Source organism: Hetaerina americana, unplaced genomic scaffold (assembly GCF_022747635.1).
Source record: "Hetaerina americana unplaced genomic scaffold, ioHetAmer1.1.p SCAF_9, whole genome shotgun sequence".
In the NCBI taxonomy this organism is placed as follows: domain Eukaryota; kingdom Metazoa; phylum Arthropoda; class Insecta; order Odonata; family Calopterygidae; genus Hetaerina; species Hetaerina americana.
This window is the reverse complement of record NW_027287538.1, coordinates 70354346-70376438: the sequence shown is the minus strand read 5'-3', so window position 1 is coordinate 70376438 and position 22093 is coordinate 70354346. Positions and strand designations below refer to the sequence as shown.

The 22093-nt window shown below is 39.9% G+C and overlaps 1 protein-coding gene across 2 annotated transcripts in view; it reads right to left on the bottom strand.

Annotated features, from left to right (window-relative positions):
- Positions 1–224: 224 nt before the first annotated feature.
- Positions 225–22093, bottom strand: part of LOC139698949 (protein doublesex-like) — a 339040-nt gene continuing 317171 nt past the window's right edge. For both annotated transcript variants that reach the window (XM_071597923.1, XM_071597925.1), the window contains one exon: positions 225–2410. The gene's annotated coding sequence lies outside the window, so the exon portion shown is untranslated. The remainder of the gene's footprint in view (positions 2411–22093) is intronic.

The window sequence follows — 22093 nt, the reverse complement described above, 5'->3', positions numbered from 1 at the left end:
ATAAAGTGGGTTGGTTATTTCATAAAAACTTTCCTATTTTAGCATAAACGACACTTCAACACCGAATTATTCCATGAGATAAAAGAAAGATTGAAAAAATGATCTTCAACAATTTCTTCTCATTATACACAGGGAAAGTCAACTTATGAACATTAAATAGTCTATAGAAATAAAAAAGTACTTGCAATGAAGAGAATGTTACACTTGCAAACGAGAAAAATTATGTTTAATGCTTAAGACACTACATTAATTTTTATTAGCCACAATTTGTAGTAAAATACCTCATAAACGCCTTCTGCTTCATGCGCTCCAAAACAAATAGGTTCTTTATTTGCATAATCCGCAGAAAGCAACAGTACCATTGTCTGTTCAGGAAGGCACTTGCAAATTCCACGCTATACCGTGAGACAACTAACAGAAATGCGTTGATGACATCAATGCGATATCAGATGAACATTGAAATCAGCGTGATACATCAGCCAACAATCTCAGCTGCATCTAAGTACCAGATCCTAAAATTTTCGCAGAGCCGCTTTATTTTTAAGTGAATGCTTCTCACAGCCATCATCCAGGAATAAACATTGTTAAGATGCGGCTTAAGGATTACAACTGGCATGCCTAGAGCAAAAGCCAAAATGTTTCCCCATCAACTCGGGCATCAAAAATAAATTTGCCTCTTTTATTTAGCAGGTTATTAACACTTGTTTATAGCATAGAGCGTGAAGAGGTAGAAAATAATCAAAAAGTAATTTCAAACCAATCACTGCTGACCACTACATTGATTCGTATTCATATTAACTACGCGTTATGTTTCAGAGAAGCGGCGACCGGCTTTCTCTTGGGAAAGTCCATGCATGGTTAATAGAAGACGTCCAGCAACTTATTTGCCTCTTCCGGAGAACATCCTTTGAACAACAAATGAGCTGGGGAGCCCATTTCAACCATCCATACGTGCTGATAAGGCCATCGCTTATAGGCGATAATTGAGGTACTCTTTGCAAAAAAAACTTAAGTTTATTTCCATCAAGCGTTTTTTCACTACTTTTTCAATTTCACACAGAGACTCGGAGAGGTAAAGCAAAGGAATCCATGAGGAAAGTTTGCTGATCCACCGCAGCCATTGGGAAAGGGATCACCGTCGGTTCCTTGTTAAGACAATACCACATATTTCCTCAACTCCGTTGCTCGACACCAAGTTGGTCAACGTGCTCTTACATCACAAGCAGGTGCACTCCCAGATAAAATGAACAAGGAAGGCACTTTCTTCTTTTATTTTCGAACGTACGTTAAAATTAAACTGCTCCAATAGTAACCAGGACAACACAACATTATCACACGTTAGAGCAGAAATACCAGTTTCTCGTCAGCTCCTGGTAAGCACCACTTTCTACCATACGTGAAAAAAATGTTCACAGGAAACAAAACCTGTTGCCTTTGAAGCATATTCACAAGAAATATTTCCTAAAATACCACGTAAAGGAACGATTACAACATCCCATCCAACAAAATGTAAACCTGGATTTGAAATTTGAAGTCATAATGCATCATTGACTTCCTTATCACACAGCCACTCTATACTCTATATGATTTCACAAAATAACAGGGTCCACTTGTTGAAAATAATCACTGAACACAAGACGACAGTGCTTTAATTCGTAATTATTATACCTGGTGTTAGTTTTCCTCGCTAATAAAATATCTTTATTCTTCATAGCAAGAGGAAACGGTGGGATAATGAGAATCTTTAGAAGGGTCACCCACTAGTAAACTCGCAGCAATTGTGAAATTTTAGCATTTACCTACATAAATTGCATTTGTGTAATTCTTATTTTATCTCTAAATTAGCAATCATGTTCAATAAACTACCACTGAAAGTGTTTCGCTGTAATTTGAAAATAAAGTGTATGTAAACTGCGGGTTTCAATTTATTGCAATTAAAAATGATTTTTTATCAGGCATGACGCCTTTTAAATCTTGAAACGTTCAGGACACTCTACGTTAATGATTAAATCGTAACCATTAATCTCAAAATGGAAAATGACAATGGACTATAATAATTGAACTTACATTTCAGAGTGGTACAATGCCATGAAAATTGAACAAGTTGGTCGTGAAAAAGATTATGATTACTACTAATGTGTTTTGCAACGTGTTTGGGACATGTGATAGCATTAATGGACTACACTAGCTGGATGCCAGAGCAAGCGTGTGGCCTTATCAGTATAAATGAGCAACTTCGTAACGTGAATAATCCTTTAAATGCAAGACGGTTTCATAGCTTCACCAGCGCTTCGATGGCTCTTCAAGGCGGATTTCATACTTCCGGTTCCACACACATGGCCAACGGGAACAAGAAAGTAGTTTCGGCGCTTGCGCTTAGTATCCATGTCCTCTTCAACTCGAAGAAACACTGCAAACAAAGTAAAAGAGGGATATGTTAGTTCAGAGTAAATGTTTTGAGCTTCAAATATATCTGTCAATGCTAAAAAGGTTTGTGGTGGGAAGCCTGGATATTCAAATTCACAACATTACATTAAACAAGACTTGAAAGTTACCATTATATATAATACACTGAAAAAATAATGCAGATTGCATTGTACATCGATCGGCAGGTTAATAATGAAAAAAAGATATGAATGAATACATACGGACAATTTGTAACCACATCAAAAAGACTGTTTGCACCTCTTGGAAACCCATTTCAAGCGTCGGAGGCTATGAGAAATGAAGACATGACATGAGATCTAAGACAAACTGATTGCCATACTGCATCTTACATTAGCTCTAAAATCGTAGCAAAGGCCAGATGGGAAACGAACTTGATTTGTAGGCTTACTTTCCCTTCGCCCAATGGTTTTCTTTTCTCTAAGTAATTCTTTTATGACTGTATTCTCATTTCACAGTTATCTTCCCGCTAATTACCGTGTCTCCGGAATCAAAACGAAAGGGCAAAAAAGTAAAATAAGTAAAACGCCTCCACGAAACTGGTTCACCTCCATCCGCGAGAGATTGACGAGACTTGGCATACACATTTGCAGGTAAAAGTATTTTATTCTTCTAAGGTTTAACAAAAATGCCAAACTTGTCAGCTGCGATGCCTTGAGTTCTATCTGAAGCATGATGCAGAAGACTGAGCTACCGTAGTGTAGACACAGGCTATCTCCATCGGAAGAAAGATGCGTAGAGAGGTTGTAGACAGTAACCCTTTGCTCTTAATGCTGGTAAACAAAGAAAAGGAGCTCTAAGATATAAGGATCCATATTATGGACGAATGCGACCAAAATTTAACAAGGAGGCTGGTAAAATCATTGATCACGGTGTTATCATTTAACTTCAGAGGAGGTGGGCGAAACGATTACTCTAATCACCTGTTACAATGCCGAAGAATAATTTCTACCACATTACTGCATTTTTAAAAGGCAAACCAAAGAAAGCAGACTTTGAAGACGGTATGATTCCAGACTTCCACACATAATAAATGCAATTTCGGCACGCAGGCAAACTGTATTTTAACACGGGTGCTTGCTTTGGTTGGAAATCATACCTTTCGCTGCAGACAGTATGTTATTCATCCTTGTCTCTGTATCACACGCCTTATTATTCAAAACGATCAGCCTTCTTAAAACTTTGAAAACATCTTAAAGGAAAGCTCTCAAGAACTGTATGTACTGCAACGAAGGTTGTAGCATAACGTGACTTGACTTCAGAAAATTTCCAAGTATAAGGTGGAATCAAGCAGAAGCCGTTGGAAACGAATGCTCTAGTATCTCAGTGCGTGAAATTAACTCATGCGCCCTCAAAACATTCCAGTCCATGCATTCCATTTATTATGATCGTGATAAGAACTAAAATTTTGCAGCCGACGAAGGATATGAAAGAAGTTATCAAACATTTTAAAAGCAGCCTAGATCCTTTAATTCTGCAAACACTAATTATTCCCTTATCGAGGAGATTAATTTTAGTCATAGTGTTAAGAAGCCAAATAAAGCCAAGAGGTCGGGATAAAGACCGTAGACTACCCCTCCCATTCGACTGAAAACCATGCTCGAGAATCATTCTGAATCATATTAAAAATTCTCAAAATTCCAAAAGGAGAAAAATGGCACCTCATCTTCTTCTAGCGAATATATATTCTCTGCAAAGTGGGAGTACTTATGACTTTTGGATTTTGACGGCGCTGATATTCCCACTCCCGGCAAAGGGCGGCATTTGTGTAACAGGTATTTTCGTGTATGTAAGTACACACAAGGTGTAACTTGCCAGAAGAGACTCCATGAAGATTAAACTTTGATACTTCACTTAATCTAATGTGCGAAAATCTGGACAAAGATACAGCATTGATGTTTTCTATTAAAAAACCACGGAGTCACATTTTTATGCTTTAATTCAATTGTACTGAAAACAATTTATCTTGTTTTTGTTTAAGACTCAAGTTAAGTTCACTTGTTCTTTCTAAATCATACATACTCGATTGTTTAACATCATCTCCTCCAAGGGATCGAGAAAACACACCACAAATTTTAAGATATTGATCTCTCGCCGTGAATCACGATTTTCAAACATGGTCTTGCAATGTCTTTTAAATCTATTTTTATTTTAGTTTACCACGGAAAGACTTCTCCTCAAACTCCTTAAATTTCACCACTATTCATATAAAAAAGAAATGGGAAGCCCTAGCCAAAGTCAGGCGTCTTTGCCTCCGGGAGATTTTTACCCAACGGCTATCCAGCGCTAAACGACAGACGTGGGCCGTTCCATCGCAACATGCTCCGGAAACAAATTTCTCCGGAGAAACCAATGATGCCCCGAAATTTTCCAGGAGAAGGAATCCGCTCATCATCACACACTTCATCACCCTCATCCTAAAAAAACGGCAGAAATTACAGAGCTTATCAGCAGAACCATTTCACCTGAAGTTTCAAGGTTTTCCCGGTTTTCCAGACAATCTAACGCGCTTTCCAGATTTTAATGCAAATATATTTTACTCAAACCAACTGGAACATCCCGAAATTTCAGATGAGGCTAAATTCCTTGAGTATTAGGGTTTTTCAGTGATACCCTGAGTTTAACGGTGAGAAATAGTTAAATGAAAATTTACAGGCACTTTTCTCCGTTTTCCTTATTAAGGTCCCGACCCACCCACCTAAGATTTCACCTACAATGTATTCTTCTAAGTATCCATCACTTGAAAGTAATTCTAATCTCCGCTTGACATTTCAGCTGAGATTTCTCCCATGCTTGCTAGCTGTCCTGCCCTGGGGAAGGGTTAATGGAAGGGGGAGGACTGAGAGAGAGAGAAGGGTGGGGTGAAGGCGCGGAGGAGGGAATTGGCGAGAGGGGGGTCCGGAACGTGAGTGGGGTTGAAGTGGGAGGGGGTGAACCGTGCAGCGACTGAATTTATCCTCGCGGAGCGGCTAACCCTGGGAGGTCTGCTCGGGATGCGGAAGGAGAGGAGAGGGCTCGGAGGAGTTGGGATTTCCGGGGGAGGAAAAGGGGGAGCACGCAGGAGGTCGTGTGGGATTGGGAGGGGGTGTGAGGGGACACGGAAGGGAGGGAGAGGGGGCACGTGTGGGCGGCTCCTTCCCGTTATAAGCCGCCTCTCTTACTCCGCACAGACTCCGCCCACCGACACGGCTGTCCACCGATTCCTTCCCTTTCTCTCCCTCTCCCCCGACTTCTCAACCCCCCACCCCGGTGACACTCTCCGCAGTCCCTACGTCCAAGTCGGAATGCGGCCCTGCGCATTCTCAGCTACTCGACGCGCGGGGTAGGTACACACCCACAAGCCGCCGTCTCCCGCCGCCCTCCCCGCTCCTTTTCCCACCCCCTCTACACACCCTCCCCTCCCTCGTGCACCTACCACCTCACACCCACCCACCCTCCCCGACGCGAATCCTGTGCGCCTCCGCTAGCCGCGGAAAAAAGTCCTCCGGCTTTCGGAGCACAGCATTATGGAAAGGCAATCACTCGCTTTCAGGATTATATTCCATAGTACCGTCCCTCCTCTCACAAGCAGAACAACATTAATTAAAGATCAAAATTGTAAACGCATGCATCTAAATCTGTGGCCCACCAAACCGCGGTCCTCAACCTACACGTATGCGCCCCGCGATCGCCCATGTCGATCAAAAACAATATTTAAAACTAAAAAATTCTTTCCCATTTTTATGATAACTCAATTTCATTTTGTTGCATAAATACTTTTTAAAAACCTGTTTATTAGTTATTTTATAAATTCATTGGTATAATTAAAAAGTGATTTAAATGTAGGAATTATTTCCGTAAGATCTACAGTATTCCAGCCAAAGGTTTATTTGATGAGTGATCGTAGAAGTCTCCTCGTACTAAACTCTATAGGGAGTGAGGAATTCACACATAAGCGTAAGGGAAAGGGCAGTACTGTTCCCTTTGCCGCCTGTAATTTTCCATCGTATGTGAAAAATCACACAGCTTGGGTGTGAAGCTGATGGTACCCAGAGTCTTCACCCGGAATGAAATATGGACCCTCCGGTCAGCAGCCCAGCGCTCTACCTGCTGGAATACCGCACCCCTATAATTACAATATTAATACAATTTTCCCAATACTCGGGATATATTTGCTCTTCATTGCTTCTTCTTCATAGACCTGTCCATCGCTGGCATAAAACTTGCTCTGTAGGCGGCGAAGAGAGCGCGCGGCAGGCGGGGAAAATAGGTCACTTTTGGCTTTTGTACTGTAATTTTATCTTATGACAGCGCACACTATGGGTACATAACACTGCTGTAACGCCATAGTCATCTTTACGGTACTCACATCAAAGTACTTGAAGGCAGCACAAGATTAAGGCAGTGATGTTGCATCTCCCTCTCTATTATTTTTTAAAACCATACGCGGAACAAGCTTTGGGAGAATGAAAACTGAAATCTAATCCAAATAGAATGGAATTCAATGATAAAAATTTTGTCACACTAAAATTTGATGATGGCTCATTCCTTTAATGCAAGATAAATATGACCTACAATACATGACCCGTAAGTAATAAAGCAAAGAGTTTTGAGTTTAGAGGTCAACGATTTATGCATTTAGTTGAAGCTTTGCTGACGTACAAGACTAGAAAATACAGGTACTGTACTTTGAAATAACTATAATAACTGACGGAAGGGGTGCGATAGAATTAAGAGAACGAATATGAAACAGTAGAATAAGAAAATAATGATATCATATTCTGTTATGCAGCGAAGATATTTCAAGGTAAAGGTGGAATATTTGCTTCACCATTTGGAAGAGCATAACCTTATATGGAGAAGAGACATTGGGAGTTACGGAAACAGATACCTTAAGTATTTGGGTGCGGGAAGTGGTTGATTTAAGATGGTCTTTTAAAATATGCGGCATGGAAATAAGGCAAATGAAAAATTGAAGAAATTGTGAAAAGGAAAAAAAAACTGAAATAATGGTTGTACGAGGGTGTACGTGATCTGGCGTGGTCTCGTGAAGAAAATTAAGTGACAAAAATAAACCCTCAAAATGCTCTTCCCGGAAAATAAAAAGAAGCAAACATAGGGAAACTAAATGGGATGAGTTACGTATGATTGAAGATCTAAGTCAGAATAGAAGGGATTGTCACTTATTACTTTAAAATAACAGAAAAGTTCCATCATGTGCTATAAAACAAATGCATCTATAGAAATAGCAATGCGATCATCACATTTTGCATAACTTCACTAATACCCCATTTTGTGCGTTCACATTTTATACTTGAACCATCCAATCGTCCAAGTAAGGCTTTTGGAATTACCTTTCAAGTACTTTGAGATAATTGTGGGGCTTCGACATGGTTTTCCTGCTATTCAAATACTTTTAATAAATGGTCGGTTTTGTGTAAAACACGATGCAAATTTAATTATAAGTTTTTAGGAACATACAGGCTTGCAGGCTTGCCTGTAAGCTTTTCACTCAATAGTATTTTTCTATTTGGAGAGCAAAAGCAATAGATACTAAAAGCAGCATATTTGAAACCAACGAAGCGACATTTGACGCTCCTTTAATGGGATCTAGGTGAAACTTAGAAGTGCACACAGGTATTTCTATTCTAGTTAGTATGGCCGACCTATCGACCCATTCGCCAATCAACAACATACCGGAAAACATTCGTGAAAGCTTGTAATTTTGAGAGCAACTGTAAACGGTTATAAATGGACGTGCACGCATGTTCAGAGTATTTAATAAAATCATGTGGCAAGTGATCCGTATTTTCATAATGGATTACTATATGAAGTGAATTTAAAACTCGTGGGATCTAAAACTTAAAGCAAAATTAATATCAAATGCCGCTGGACTGAAGTTGCACCAGTCAATTAAGAAAAATGAAATAGTATTATTTACCTCAATAAATAATTGATGTCTTGGCCGATGATTAATGCAATTTACAATATAAAACCGGGAAAAATAGTACACTCGCGCCGGCCGTGCAGGTGAAGGGCCACTACTTCTTATGACGGCGTATGTACGATTGTACCCAGCCTCGCGAACTAACTATCACCACTTTAGCTGGAGAGTTAACCCTTAGAAAATATATTGGTATTTTGTAAGGGGTTGGTGCTAAGGATACGAATATAATCCGAATGAGGGAACGAATTAGGAATGTCGGGGCTAAGTATCGATATAGGTAGAATGACAGGTGAATGTAGGGAAAGAATAGGCATCTAGATTTTGTGCGTTCTTTTATTAATTGACTAGAGGATAAGCCGCTGACTGGGACAGCATGATATCAAGGAAGTGAGTTCAAGCATCCTCAGTATTTCTGTGATGACCATATTTCTTAAAAATTGCAAATGAACTCCATGGCAAACACTTTAAGACAATGTAGTCCCCTTTTTATCCAAGTAAATTTTTCCACTGAGTGCCTTATTTTGGGCCAGAAATAGAGAAAACTTAGCTTTTACTACTCTGTGCTCACTAGTTCCTTTAATAGTTTCTATAATTAAGACTTTTTCGAGTATGTTCACTGCTTACAAATCAAGAATATTATCGCCCTTAGTTGGAGAAGTGAGAAGTTAATGAATGGAGTTCGACGTATAAGAATGTAACAGCCATTGAAATCTCGAACGATGATAATGTCTCGTTTATTGTTCTTGGATGAGAAACTTTTGGTGCGCTGATCAAGCAATAGCCTCGAAGTATACGTATTTGTCGTCCGGCAGCCGGCAGAATTCGCATGCATGGATTCTTTCGGATATGAGAAAGGAGTAATTGCCAAAGTAAGGATTAGGTCAATATTTGAGGATGCAGAGACAAGATAATTTAATGCAAATTATTGAGTCCTGGCGGGTGGAATACTGGGGGATCGAGATGGTGCGGGGGCTAACGTACTGGCTTCCCACCCTGAGGGCGCGGGTTCAAATCCCGGTGGGGTTGAATATTTTTCAGAGGTAACAGTTTGGGCTGATGACAGTGGAATGTGAGTGGGCATGTTTTACAGCGTAATCGAAGACAGGGATAAGACCCTGGAGTTGTGGGAGGAAGGAGTTGGGTTCGGAGGGCAGTGATGAGGGGGAAGAATTAGGTGCAGATTGTCGGGTCGTCTGTGAGAGATAGAGGGGATATTTAGAAACAAGTTTGGACACTCTTTGACAAGATACAACACAACAGTTCTCCCTGATGTCTTCAAGAATAGCCATCCACTCTCCTAAGCTACTGGTCATAGAAGGATTTTTTAACCACTAGGCCGACGTAACGCTCCCGCTTTCTATTTTCTATCCATTTATCTATGCGTATGGGTAACTACTGTCTGTGGCATTTCCGGGTCAGTAGCAAAGGAGGAATGAAGTATCACTCTAGTCCAATTTAACAGGCAGATAAACATATTTACTGCATAGATACCCTTATTTAATCCTAGTTCAACTACAGCCTATTTAAATGATAATCATATATTGCCTCTAACGACCTCTATGATTACGTGCTTACCATAATAATCATTACTTTCTAGAAGGGATGAAACCATTATGGCTATAGCGGTAACTCATGGAGGAAAGCAGACCACGCTATGAACCTTTCCTAGTAGAATTCTTATATAAGTAACTCGGTTCAAAATCTTATCTGTTTAGATACTGTACAATGGAGGCTGTATATAAAATCAAATTTAGCATTAAATATTGAAAGCGTTCAAAGACTAGTTTCACCATAACAATGGGTTATCAATCCAAGAATTAGCCTTCATCAGCTATCCAAACCATCCCATTCTCCGCGATTTTCTTCTAATTCTATTATATATATATATATATATATATATATATATAAATAATGTTTATCGAAAATAAGTACAGCTAAAGTCAAAATGTTTTAAATCTTAAATAAAGGAATTACTCCAATAGCCATAAACAGTTTACCTTTCAAAATAATGTACAAATGAGATTATTTGGCTGACGCCACAAGTCAAAGGGTAAATGGTAAATAAGGTAAGGAATAAGAAAGGTGAATACGAATACGCGTATTTCGGCCGCAATGTAGCCCTCTTCAGCATACTGAAGGTGAATCCAAAAGTTTAAGTGTTGAATGAAATGAAATACTCATTCATTTCAGTCTCACTACAACGGTTTCCAATATAGAAGGATATAAAACGTGAGGCAGATCATGGAATAATGGCAAAAATAATTGTTCACACGAAGAGAGGATTTGAGATTGGCGCGGGTGTGCGGAGCAGGTTAACTTAGCTACTCCGCCCAATCTGTATGATTTTTCGGTTACCAGATCCTCCTGAGCGCGTTGAGAAAGGTTCTCTTTCCCCTCCACCCTGATTCGTTAATTCGAACACGACGCTGAAGCTAATATTAGGTAAATTCTAACATTACCTATTAAAAACCAACCTTTGGATTGATCTCTATGACTTGATTTGAACGGATCTGAATCTTTCAGGTCCCGACTAGGAATATATATGAAAGCAGATATTCAAGATAGCTTGTCAAAAGTCGAAATTCACGTGAATAAAAATTAACAAATCTCAATGAAAATTTACCATTCCTTCGTCTAGTAAGTTAACGGCCTCTTTGAGTATTATGTATCCTTAAAAATTTATAATAATTATTTTTTTAATGGAAAACTTCTTCTGAACCATCAACTAAAGAGTAGGAATTTTAACTGCACTGAAATCTTAGTGCAATGGTGCAATGTACCAAGAGGAGAGTTGTCCGACATCTAAAATCATTCCATTTTTCATATTCTGAGCTTGCAAAGGAGAAAATACAATGTGAAGGTTCAAGCGAGGATGGTAACCTTCTCCCATTATGGGAACACAAGATAAAGTGCATGGAATATGTTTGAAACAACCAAATATTTTTGACATGATACGAATTTTACAACGTACTTCAGTTAAAAACATGTAGCTAATTAATCACTCCGTCGAAAAGTCAGGAAAGCCGACGCAAAACAAGCTAAATGATTGTGAACCGATCCGATTCATTAACGCCGTCTGGAAACTCAGAGGGCAGCCGAGGAGTGGCTAAACTCGATGCCTACTCTATGAAAAATTAATAAACTTAACTCAAACAATAGATGAATAACTTGAAAATTACTACAGATCTAGTATTTATTATGCATATAGATAAATAAAAACAATACAATTATAGTTAAAAAACTTATAAGCTAACTCTGTAGGTCAAAAGTAAAGGCATTGCTGCACTATACATATTCCTTCAACAAAAGATGTCCAAATTTTTATCATACAAGGTAACTATAGTGCTTAGGTTATACATTTTTGTCGAGAGATAACCTCCATGAAGCTCGACAAAAGTAATTGCTAAAGAACAAGTTTTAATCACTGGCATTACAAATTTAACATATTTTCATATATGAACAAAAGCGTAAAATATTTCGCAGTTCCAATCTGTTTTATTTTATTGTTGCACTGCCATAAATACATTATTAACATCCATTATTATTATTATTATTGCTTAATTACCAATTAATTGAGCGTAGCTATGAACGGTGCGGAAACCTGGTCATTGAAGCAGGAGAATACAGGTGTGTAGACGTAGATTGGAGGCTTTTGAAATGTGGGTGTGGAGAAGAATGGAGAAGGTGAAATGGACAGAGAAGAAATCAAATGAGGAAGTACTTGGTATGGTGGGCGAAGAGAGGGGTTTTTTTAGGAGAAATCCTATGGAGGTAGGAAAAATGGATGAAGGGCGTATTGATCGGCAGTGGGATATTGAAGACTGTGATAGAGGGGAGAATTTTAGGCAAACGAGGAAAGGGAAGAAACAGGATAGGGATGCTGGGACGGGATGAAGGGAGGAAGGAAGTACTCAGAGATGAAGACGGACCTGATGTAGAGTAGGATGCTGGATTGTGTTTTGTTGGGAGTCACAAAATATTTATTTGGTAGTTGTGGTTACCTTATATCAATAACCAAGTAATGAGGAAAACTAAGCCCCTTTTTCATATTCACTCTTATTTTTACTTCGCTAGAAATATTCAAAGAAATATCCTTACCCTCCGCACCATAGTAATTAACTCTATTATAAGAAACTAAGACCAATGGCAGAGTCACCAGTGCGGACAACGAGAGACGCGGCTTAAGGCGACGACAACATAAAATCGTATTAAGCAGTTTTGATAGGTTGGGAGGGTTTTTAGTGTTGGATGGCGACACCAGAATCTCATGTCAAAGTCCCTTGATATATTCCCCACACGGAACCTTTTCGCTACCTAACGCATATATCAGATACTTAAGAAAGAAGGAAACTGGGCGTAAGGCTATTAGGTACTTTTGCAATGCTTAAGCTTGAAGCTATAATCCTTGTTCGCTGTCAGGATAAGTTATTCCTTTTGTTAGGCTGCATAGGCAATGCTTCACAACCAATGTGCAACGAACAATTTAACCGATAAATCGTGATCATGGGGCCGCGGTACCGGAGGGATAGACCGCCGGGTCATTCTCTTTATGATTTGGAACTTTTCCGTTGGTGCGACCTCCCAGAATGTCATATACCTGGACGGAGTGGTTGATAACTATTTTCACCACACTTTCCTTTTGGTAAGAAATTCCAAGAAGGCTCTCACCCTGCAGTTTACTTTGTCACCTCGTAATTAGAATTATCTGATTATTTTGGCAGTGTCCTTAAGAAAATGCAATATGTCTTTCGCTCCCCAAGTAACATTCCTTAGTAACTGTCACGCTTTAAATCACATTTGAAATAAGCACACATTCCCACAAAACTCTTTCAAACCCCCAATACTCTCGTATAGTTTGCATATATGACGGAGAATATTACTACCTTGCATCAGTTCCATATCCTCTGTTTTTGTAAGAGTGTCAGTGGCGCGTTTCAAGACTGTATCATTAATTGTAAGAACTGCGTTCAAGTGGATGTTCAGTGATGCTACAATATCCGTCCAAAAAATAAATAGAATAAATCTGAGGAAAAATTTTATCGCAGATCAAAGTACAAATTGCTGAAATTCTTCAAAACAGCACCCTTATGTATAGACACACCAATGCCAGTGCCCCCGCCAGTTGTGGTATGGTTCCAGTAAGGCATCAACAGGACTCTTGACCAGGATCCTAGTCACAGTCTCTTTGATATATTCCAGTGGTCCAAAATGGTACTGGAATGGATTGTAGAACTAGGGTCGAACTCAAAGGCCCATATCTCGTTCGGTCTTGGCTCGTGCTGCTGCTTCCATTGGGATGATTGAGCTTTAGTTTCCACGTCATAACCATAAACCCATTATTCGTCACCAGTTATGACCCTCTGGAGCAAATTTGGGTCGTCGCGGGCAGAGTCCACACGTCATTAGCAATGCGTTGCTGTTTTTGGTCGAAATTGATCGATTTTGGCACGAATTTCGCGGCGACCCGTCTCATGCCCAAATCATTGGTAAAAACGAATGACAAAAGCCAATCGATATGTTAAGGTCCTCAGCAACTTCTCTTTCGACGGTTCGACGATTGGCAAAAACTATTTTCTTCACTTCATCAATGTTGCCGTCTGTTGTTGACGTGCTCTGGCGTCCGGCACCCTCTACGTCCTTCACATCTTCTCGGCCCTCAGAGAACATTATGTACCACCGATAAACGTTGCTTCGGTCCAAGGTGGCCTCTCCATATGCCACAGTCAACATTCGGAATGCGTACGCATACTTAATTTCGTTTTTCACGCAAAATTTGATACAGATTCGTTGATCTAATTTTTGGAGCAGGCAGAAATTGAAGACAAGCCAAAACACGTCCCAGCAAAACAGCTGTCAAAAATTAACGGAACATTCAACATGACCGAACTTTTCGGCATAAAGAGAGAGACATAAGTACCATACACAATGCAACAAAAAATTAAAAATCAAGTATACGTAACCGACAGAAAATCAAAATTCGCGATAATTTTTGGACAGACCTCGTGTATTTTAACTCTATTAGATTTAGTTTTTAGCATCCCATATAAAAGGAAAAATATTTAAAAATTCAATACGAATTAAATTTTACGATCCAAAAAGTAAACTTAAGAATAGGTTTAAGGCAAAAAATGTAGAGAGAACAATTTAGAGAGGGGAATATCTAAAATTTGGTTCCGTGAGCTCAGATATTTCTTCTGCACCTCAATATATTATTTGCTGAGAAAAGTAGTGAAATGAAGCGATGGTGCCCAGGAAACTACTCAGACACATTTTCCCCAAGCCCATATATAAGGGTTTTAATATTCTCCGTTCTCCAATTCAAACTCAAAGTACTTTCATGAGATGAGTCACTGCAGTATCTGATTGGACTCGAAAAGCAAGTTACAAGTCACGAGACTGATAACTAAGCCAGAGAACCCCACAACTTTTCTGAATCACTCATTTTACCGGCTTGTTTTGGAAATAGTAAAAACTAGGCTGGGAATTGATGAAGTGAAAGAATTGAAAAAGTCACTCTGTCAAAAATTTAATACAATCAGCAGGTACATTGAAGACATATGTCAGTTAGCCTATATACGAGGGCTGACCAGAAAATAACTTACGTTTCGGCCTAGCGTGGCGGTGGGTAGGACTAGAGCCGTCATATTGGTGTCTAAACGTCCCTACGCTCAGTACGCATCCTGCTGAGGTAGTGTGCAGACTGGTTCTTCCACTTTACTCGCTGCGAGCTGTTAAAATGTGCGCTGCAATAGAAAATCCAGCGACTTGTGAAGTGCGATCTGTCACTAGCTTTCTACAGGCAAAAAACAACAAGCCAATTGAAAGTCATAGGCAACTTTGTGAATTGTACGAAGACGGAATGATGAGTGAACGCGGAGAGAGGCATTGGTGCAAAATGATGAGAGTTAAAAATGGCCGCAGCGATGTTCACTACGAGGACCGCGGTGTCGGCTTAGCCTTGTGACAGATGAACTGAAGGTGAAATACCACTCTACAACTTCAACTCTATAGCATTCAACTCTGTACCAAATTTTATTAATTGGTAACAGACTTATTTGAAGTTCGAAGGATAATTTTGCACAATAGCCGATTCTCAATCAACTAACATGTAGTAATGTTAAATGAAAGGACCATTTTCACGAAGCACGATATAATTAAATGCTTAATCCAATGTCTGACACAGAGAAAACAAGGCGCTTAATAAAATTATTCGTTGACCTAAGAAGTAAGCAGTTAAATCGTCACGGAATTGCAAACTTCGATGGAGAACTAACCATGTATATTCACAGAGGAAAGAGGGACATGGAACGAAAAAGGATCATTCTCTTTTACGTTGAATATTTACTCTACCGCGCTTCCGCCTAAGGCACCCTCGCTCACCAGTGACCGTGAAGGATTACGTTTTGTCGAGCATCATGCTTCCGCCAAATGCACCTAGTGACCCCCCCCCCCCAAGCACTTCCTTCTTAATTGTGCATTAGGCGTTGAATTTCGGCTTCCTCTACTCCTCAAGCCGTCACAATTTCAAAGTATCCATCGTCCATTTAAAAGAGAAAATATTTTCTGTTTTCCACTTTTTTAACTTTATTCACAGCTCATTTGGATACAGGTACTTCATCATTTTCAAGTGAAACTTTCACGTTGCAAATCAAACTCAACCCATCCCCCAACACACGCTTTCACTCCTTACCCAAGGTTTCTGCAATCCATCACGGTGACTGTTTCCCATTCTCTGGTTTCTCCCGCAAACCAAACCCGACCGGATAGGTTCCTTCCCGTTCCCCAACCCACCCTACTCTTTTAAGTATGAACACTTGCAATTGTAACTTGAAAAATCCATATGAAAATTAAATTGAAACTAGTCGTGATTAAACTTCGATAGTTGGTAAACTGCTGCATTTTTTTGAGAAAAAATTTAACAATATGACTTTGTAAATTTAACGAATTTGCACACGCAATTTAAATATGCATTGAGAAACAAGTGTATTTGGAAAAAAATATTTTTGATGATGAAACGAAAGACTTTTCTTGCATGAAACATCAATGGCAAACCTTTTGAAAAGTCCTAATCTGGTGTCAATATTTTAATTTAATCAAAATTAGGCCGTTCAAAATTGCGATTGTAAACTTCCTTCACTCTAAGGGAAATAAATCGTTCTTAAGCAGAATAATTCCGTCGAAAAACAAAAAAAGGAAGCATGTAAAAACACTAGGCAGAGATGGAATCTCTTTTTAATTTCATTTTACGTGCCTACTAAATGAGATTTGAATTGAGACACTCATTTAGATGAATGATATTCCATAATCCTGCTTTTGCTAGGAGCATTGAATATAATCATTTCAAACCATACTAAATATGCAATGGCAACTGAAAGTACTATGTGATTGAATCATCATTGATTGACATATTATTTTCCAATCTATCGACTGAATGATTCGCTGATGGGAAAAATCACATTTTGGGAATTCAAAAATTTTAGTTGGCTGTAATAACATGGCGTCTCCGAAACGAATGAATTGCAGGTCACTACCATTTATTGTGCAGGAAGTAGAAAGGTCATTAAGTCCATAATGGAATCGTCTAAAATCACAACATTCCAACAAGCTTACCAGGGTTTCAATCTTAAAATAATTTTCTCTTGCGATAAGATATGAAGGGGAGACATTTTGGTGCATCCCTTTTTACTGCATCATCTAATAATATTGAACTTGGCAAGATCATGTTCCATCATTCCTCACTCAAAATTTTGCATTATACGAGTGAGATTAATTGAGAAATTAAAACTGACATACCTTCTCATGGGTCGTCGCACCAAACATCACTATCATCACTCACAAGAAAATGAAAGGGGAAGCAATAAACCAGAGCAGCTGGAGTAGTCATGTATTTGGGCAGTATTATCGAGGGAAAGAGGCATATTAGTGGTGACCCAAAGAGAATAATTGCATATGCGATAGATAGATTTAAAAGAAGGGAGAATTGAATACGAGAGCACTATGTAAATATATGAAAAAAAGATAAGTGAAAACTTTATAATGGAGCGTCACGCTGTACTTGCATGGAGGTGAAACCTGGTCTTTGAGGCATAGGGTTGATCGTTCGAAGATTAGCGTGTTTTGAGATGCGAGTACGGAGCGAAAAACGGAGTCAATAAGTTGGAAGTACGAAAGTGTTAAATGGGAAGTGTTGGAAACGATTAAGTTTCAAAGATGGTGAACGAGGGAAATAGTTGCCGGAGGAAATAAGAGGAAGGCAGGGAAAGGAGGAAGAAGTGCGCGAAGGAAATACTGAAAGGTGGGGGGGAATTGAAGATCGAGATAGAAGGGAGAATGGTGGGTAGGTGGAAAAGAAGGAGGAAGAGAGCGGAGTTTTTGAAAGGGATGAAGATAGACAGAAATTACGAGGAAATGGAGATGCTGACAAACGATAGGATTTTCTCGTTATACGTAAATAACAGCTTTTTGGGACACTTAAAAACCTACCACATCATGTAGAATACCTTGAATGAATGAAGAGTTTCTTCCTTAACTGTTTTGAGATCTCATGTTTAAACATTGAAGATCATTCAATTACGGATATAATAACACTTTGGACACTTAGGCGGGTTTGGCTACTCCAGACTCATGTTCTAGCGAGTTGCTACTCGCAATGCCTGGCAGCCGTGCCATTGCGCCGAAATTAACTGCTTCCACCCTACTTTTTACTTCTCCAAATAGACTTACGTTCTTTCTTACTCGTGAAATCGGCTGGTGGTTGAGATGCAGGGTTTGTCCGCAAAGTAATGAGATTGGCTGCCGTGCGGCGCTACTCTCGCCGGCAGCGCACTCCCCGACGGTGGGATTTGTGGGGGGGGGGGGTCTATGCTAAGCAACCCACCAAGTGGCATTCGCGTTCGAGTTCTGACACAGTGAGGAACATGCGTGACGCAAGAGCTGATTTCACACTAGAATACGTCCAAATTGGCCGGGATGCAACCGTGCCGAAGCCACCATACAGGCACAATGTCAGCCCGGCAGACTTTTTCCTGTTCCCATAGCTCAAGAGAAGCCTGAGAGGTCACCGCTTCCAAAATGTTCCCGCCATCCTGTCACAGAGTCTCGGAAAGAGGTTCGTACGTCTGCTGACAGTCAGGGAGCCGCGAGGGAATCATGTCGGCAGCGACACAGCGACGCCCAAGGAGATTATTTTGAAGAGTTTTAATGATAAATGCCGATCGGATCAAAATTTGTATTTACCAGACCCAGTCCAATTACTTTACTGACAAACCCTCTATACTTCATGCTATTGGGTTAGGAAGACGCTGGCGGAACAGGGGAGGAAACTCGGCACATGAAAGATACCCTTCGGTCAGAGGCGCGAAGGGGTCAAAAACGTGTTTCGCTTTGGTCCTCGGGCACCTCGTACTTTACTCTATCCTAAATGTCAATTGTATCTCATTATTAGGGTCTCCGAGAACCGAACTACCAGAATTGAAACAATATCCGTGCTGGAGATCGGAAAAACCTAGCCTGCCCACATACTTAGGACAGGCTTTGCTTGAAGGGCAGTCCGGTCGATGAAGTAAGCACTTGCACTCAAAGTTCTCTCCTGTGAAGCAGTGGTTTGGCATGACCAGATGAAAGGGAAGAATAACTCGGGGATACTAGCAGAATATTCGCCGTGGGAACACTGCCGTCCCCGGCGCCCGCCAGAGGGCGTGGAGCGGTGAGGGAATCTGCAGAACCTCGGTGCTAAGTCAGCACAGCACGTGTTCGCGCCTTACGTGGAGCTCAAGGGCACAGGGAGGGGGTAAAGGGGGATATTGTTAATCGGGGGGAAAGGTGGGTCGAGAGTGGTGACGTCGCGAACAACTGCTACGGGTGGTGCTCGATGTGATATGACATCGAGGTGTCTTAAGCCCTCAACATCTCCACCCTCACACGGGACTGATTTACTCGCGTCTGGCTGATTTCTTTCTAACGAGCCGGACATCATACCGACTTAACTTAAACAAATCGTGACTACTCGTTCCATACATGCGCTCAAAACTGTTGCGTCGCGTTCGTGGGTGGTTTAAAAAATTATACATATTTCTCTCTCTCTCTCTCTCTCTCTCTCTCTATATATATATATATATATATATATATATATATATATATATATATATATATATATATATATATATATATATACCTGTGTATATATATATACTCATTTATAAAAAAAATATAAGTAAAAGGGATAGGAACACACACAAAGGACGAACACAGGAAATGTGGGGAAGGCGGAATCCAGCAGATCACGAATGTAACTCTTTCCTACATGTCTTGGAGGACGGTATCGTCCCGATCTTACCGTGGGTTCCCTCTCTTCCACTCTCCTTAGCTCGCCATCTTCGTATTCTCGGCAGCAGTCGATCTTCTTCCATCCAATGCATATATCCATGTTGTTTCTTTCTCTGAATAATCAGATCTGATTTTTTCTCGTCACTTCGTTTCTCTAACTGATTCAATTGTCCTTTTATCTTGCTCGCTGCAGGAAATTCTTTTCAGCCATTTTACTTGTAAACAAAATTACAGTTTCATATTTGTTGCTGAATACAAATTTATATTTATTTTTAACGTCTAAATTTCAAGTTGACTCAACCTGGTAAGTAACTCGCGCCTAAAGACAAAAACCCGTGTTCGAAATTATCGCTGACATTACTACAGTGGTGGTCAACGTTACTAACATTGCAGGAGTTTCTATTTTTAAAGTTAATTTATAGGAAGCCCCTATTTCAGCTTTCTTCGACTAGCTGACGATCTTTTTTCATTTATCTTAAGGGCTCTATGTGAAGGCCAAAATTTGAAATATGCAACCTATTATTTAGTGAAAATAGTCATACTTGATAGATGTCTATTTTCTCAGCCTATTACAGTACCATCACTCATGATTTCTCCTGGGTGAAACACATACGGTGAATATGTGGACAAGCTAACAAAATATTAGGAGTTAATAGAAGAGTACTAAGTAATTGTCGTGAAAAGATCAAAGAGAAATGTTTTCTTTCGCTGGTTAGGTCTCATCTAGAATATGCTGCAAGTTAGTATATGGGTTCCTCGCAAAGTTGGATTGATTGCTGAATTGGATGGCGTGCAGAGGAGGGGAGCTGGATTTGTAAAACGTTGCTATGATAAACTTAATTAGCGTATCCAAAATATTAGAGCAGATAGGCTGAGAATCATTTTATAGAGCGAAGGTTAAATTACAGATTGAAGCTCTTGCATAAATTGGAAGGTCTCATTAGCAGTGATGTTGAAAATGCATTACTACCCCCATCGTACTGCGGTAGGAGAAATCAAATCAATGAAATTAGTGAGACTAAGTATAGGACAGATAGATTTATGGTGTTATTTTTTGCACCAAGGATAAGGGATCATAATATCACTGTTCGACCGCGGTAGGCTCATGTTCGGGTAAAAGTTAGTCTGGTGTGTATTCACCCCCTGCCACACACCTTGGCAGTGACTTGCAGGTTATATAAATAAATGAATAAAAATGTATACAAGATATTAGATCTGTAATTAAAACTTATCTTTTTGTAAATCCTGAATTTCTTTAAATAATGTGCACACACACGCTAGCAGTGATTTGAAGGGCACCAAAAATTGAAATGTAATGACATAATAGGAAACGGAGTAACAGTATTTTAGCATATCTAACTTTCTTCTGCTAGTAAAATTAGAGAGATTAATTAAAGGACAAATAGATTTAAGATGTCATTTTTTCCACAAACGATGTGTATTTACCCCCTGCCACACACCCTTGCGGTGGCTTGCTGGATATTAAAAAAATAAAAATGAATAAATAAAAATCTGACATCAAAATATAAATTTAATATTTATTTTAATTTCCGGAAAATGACATTGATTCTGAATTTGGAAATTCTCGATATAATTGAGATTTCTTTTTTACCGTGAAGGCCACCTCCAGGTCATGTGGCAGAGGTAATTACACACCAGACTAACCTCGACAAAAACACCTAATAACATCTTGAAAAAAGACGATATCTTTTTTTGATTGAAAAGCCAACGCAATCGACCGCAGGTTGTGCGCCATAGCACCGCATGTGGGAGACATAGGGGGAGCAGGAATTTCCAATTAAGTGTCAAGGAGGGGGAAGAGGAGGGGGAGCAGGTGGATGAAGGCATTTGTGCCTACGATATCGTTCAATTCCTTGACCACGTTCAGCAGGGGACCCATGGGCCGGTGCGCCCATGACCGTGCCATCCTCAGCAGTAACCGTTAACGATGAGAATCGACCATCATTGGACGCCACGCCGCCCAGTTAGCAACAGATTGCATATTTCAGCGTCGCGAGTAACTCTTCCATTCCACTTCAAGAAAGCAGCGAGCCGCCTCCTCGCTGCATAGATAATCATGTCCGGACGTCGCGATGACTCGAGTTTATGTAACGGGGGACTCGAGCTAGCTGAGGTGTTGCTCAATGCGCGAGCACTGGGGAGAGTGCTTCTTTGTATCTCAATGTGCTCTCCTTTGACTTTACGGAAAACTTTACAACGCCGCAGATTATGCGAACGCCAACCGCGGAATCGCGTGCGAAATTGAACTTGCTTAATCACCCCTAGCAGAGCAATTTGAAGGGTAGACGTGATTTTTCTATGGAGTCTTTAAAAGCTACTCTACTTATTACTCTTTTTCCATTAATGAAAACATTATTCATATATATTAATTTGTTG